Source organism: Syngnathus acus, chromosome 15, assembly GCF_901709675.1.
Source record: "Syngnathus acus chromosome 15, fSynAcu1.2, whole genome shotgun sequence".
Classification (NCBI taxonomy): Eukaryota; Metazoa; Chordata; class Actinopteri; order Syngnathiformes; family Syngnathidae; genus Syngnathus; species Syngnathus acus.
In genome coordinates this window covers 4,334,570-4,337,822 of record NC_051100.1, presented here as the reverse complement: position 1 = coordinate 4,337,822, position 3,253 = coordinate 4,334,570, and the positions used below count along the sequence as shown (strand labels likewise).

The window sequence follows — 3,253 nt, the reverse complement described above, 5'->3', positions numbered from 1 at the left end:
GGAAGTGGGGAAATGTCTTTGTGCGGATGAATAATCCAACCAATATGAAATATTAAGTCATTATTTTACCCTGTGGTTCTCCTCGGGCTGTAGCGATAGGTGGGTAATAGAAGGCTTCTGCTTTGAATAAAATACAAAGGTGCAGAAGGGGAAGCTCAAACTATCTGGAGGCGAGCGCACTTTTGAATTACATTGTAAATAGATTCATTATTCCACGCATACAAAAGAAAGAAAGAGTCAGGCCTGTTGATAGACGTCACTTTTCAAGTCAAGTCGGTAAATAGTCAACAGCTTTATTTTCTGCTAGAAACTGGAAAAAAACAACACGGGCAAAGTTGAGGTTTTAATTTTTAACTATGTTTACTTCCTGTGTGGACCTTCGAGATGGAACACACTCAGCCGACGCAAGTTTGGCTACACCTGAGTTGGAAACAAATGTCCGTTACAAACGTGCAGTGATGTGTTTTTTATTGAAATTAAATTAGGAAACAATCTGAAAATAAAGGCTTCACTCAAATTAATGCCTGGTGTTCTGTTGAGTTGAGTATATAAACCACTGCTTGGCCTCCATGGCAATCCCGCAAACTCGAGCCATCAGATTTTATTATTTTTCCTAACTCATTCAAGCTGATTTTTCTCCCTTCCTTTTTTCACAGTTGTTTCATTTCACAGGTGTACCTAATGACCTGTCCCATCGTTGAGGCCTTACGTCACGTGCGACGTCCGAGCCAACGAGCGCCTTTTAACCGCCGTAATTCGACGATGGCCGAACCAGATGTCGGACAGAGCGGCCGACCGCTGCTTTCTCGCACCCCGTGAAAGGAAACAAATTAAAATCCGCCCAAATTTGTCTCGGGGAACGTCGCCAGGCTCACCCAACACGACATTGTGAGGAACACGCCGTCTGCATTATCGAATAAAAGGTTGACTTTGCATGAATAACTTTCTTTTTACTTGTTCTGTCATCCGCAGTCGAGCCGTAAAAGCGTCGAGCTCGGAGGCCACCTTGTCGTTTTTACACAGTGTCCATTGTGTAACAGCTGTAAAACACGCTCCAAATTATTAACTCACATGCCTGCGCCGCTGATGAACTGGAATCCCAGAACAACCTTTGGATTTTGGCCAATAACCTTGGAGGGGGACGCTGATTGAGAACAGGACTGCGAATCCGGGTCAGTCCTCGTGCACGGCCGCTGAGAGCAGAATGCGTGAGCGGCGCCAGGGTGTGCCGCTGATGCGCTTTTGAATCATCTTTTGTCATGTTTTAGGCAAACCGCACCTAAAAAAATGTTTGAAAGGGACGACAGGTTTCAAGGAACGCGAGGAAAATTATGAGCTCAACGGGATGGGAATGCCGAGCCGGGCCAAAGAAAGCAACAAATTGCGGCACCTGTACTTTATGGTAATACATCACAGATACAGTTCAGATGGGTTTTTATATATTTTATATTTTTTGTAGATTTATAGATTATTTATACATTATATATCTTTTATGAATTTTATATATTTTTATGAATATTTTTTGTGAATAATTTCCAAATTTTATCATGATTATTCTCACGAGCCGGCAAGACGGACGCGAACGTCGACTTTGCTCCGGCGTCTTTCGACAATGATGTGACACCCAAAACCCACGAGTGACTGTGTCTCTTTCCCCGCAGGAGGAACAAGCGAGATGATTTGTTGAGGGGCCCTGGGGAGCCAGCGAGCGCGCCTTGAAAACAGGTGACGCAACATCACACCGCAGCGTGCCTTCGGGGAATATTTGTAGACGTGACGGAAACGCACCAAAAACAAAACACCAGACGCAAACGCGAGCGAAGGTAGGGCGCTGACACGTGACGTGTCCTGCCAAAATGTCACTTGTATGCTGCGTGTGTTCTTGAAAGGGGACGGATTGTGCTATTTTCCACGCAACGTTCGGATTAATTTTTAACTCCTAGTGAGTCTGGCTTTCATTACCATGACGACCGCTTGAACTCCCGCTGAAACGAGCCCCGATGTCGAGGCCTGTTCATCGCATCTTAAATTATAAATATTACTTTAATTGCTATAGAAAAAAAACATTTTAACTCACAGAGGCAGAAGTGGCTCTGGATCTTCACCCAGTTTAGCTAATCGTGTCGTGGGTGGGAGTGGTCATTATGTAAATTAGCTCCACCGTACGTAACGCTGCAAATGCCCCATCACGGACACATGTTAGAAACGGGCAGATTAGCAAAAGGTATCCTCGCTTGCTCGGTTTCATACTCCAACGCACCCCGGAGACCAAACTATTTGCAGACAAGCCATTAAAAGTCAATTTTCCATAATATGCCTCCGTTATACCCCAAACATTGACAAATGTTGTGATTTCCCCTTCTCATATTCGCCGTCACTTACAGTCGGGACAAGACCAATTTCTTCCTTTTGACAGATCGCTCCAAAATGTATTAGCAGAGAGGCCGACTGTCAATCCGACTGCCCAAAGGTCCTTACAGGTCTCCCTTTTTTTTTTCTGTCCTAGCGTTGAGAAATGATGTAATCAAGCCGTCCTTCCTACCTAGCAGCGCTCCATCCATCCGCTCTAAAGGCCTGGCGGTCCCTTTGGCCTCGCTCTGGATCAAGTCCCCCACAAGGCCCCCCCTGACCCCGTTAGAGGCACATGATGGGCGGCCCTGTCACTTCAAATGGCTGCCCGGGTCCGGCGCGAGCCTCACCCCTCACTGTGAGTAAACCTCTGTGTTATTTCGGTTTTATGGCGCTACGGCTGGGTAACTCGGCGGAATGGATGCGGACAACTTAGTTATTGTCGCACGGGGCGAGGGAGTCCATGCTGTTACGCCGGCGCAAAAAACGTCTTTGGATTGAACGCTATGAAAAGTTATGTGGCGTGAGGAAAGCATCGCGCGTCCGGAATGACCGCTGCCCCGGCCGGTACTTGGCCGCGGCTTTATCCCGAAGACGGCGTTCAAAGGGGTTATTTAAATTTCAAGGCAGATGAATGCCTCGTATGCGATGTGTTGCTTCTCTGGCGGCGCCTTTGATGGCGAGGCGAGAGGGGAAGACGGCGGCTTTGTTATTGAAGTAAAGAATAATAAGGCCACTGCATGTTGGGCTGTGTACGGAGACCTTGATATCAATCCAATGCACTATGCATGGCCCCCGCGCAACAAGCAGCCAGACAGGAAAGCGTGTGCCTTTTGATCCCGCTTTCCTTCTGTTGTCTTTCATCTGACCCATCCTCCCAAATTGTCACCAGCGTACGCACACG

General features: G+C 47.0%; 1 long non-coding RNA gene across 1 annotated transcript; it reads left to right on the top strand.

Moving 5' to 3' along the window:
- Window positions 1–1,274: 1,274 nt before the first annotated feature.
- On the top strand, window positions 1,275–2,701 carry LOC119134604. The gene is made up of 3 exons (XR_005100376.1): window positions 1,275–1,402; window positions 1,662–1,823; window positions 2,507–2,701. It is a non-coding gene; the product is annotated as an uncharacterized LOC119134604 (long non-coding RNA).
- Window positions 2,702–3,253: the final 552 nt, after the last annotated feature.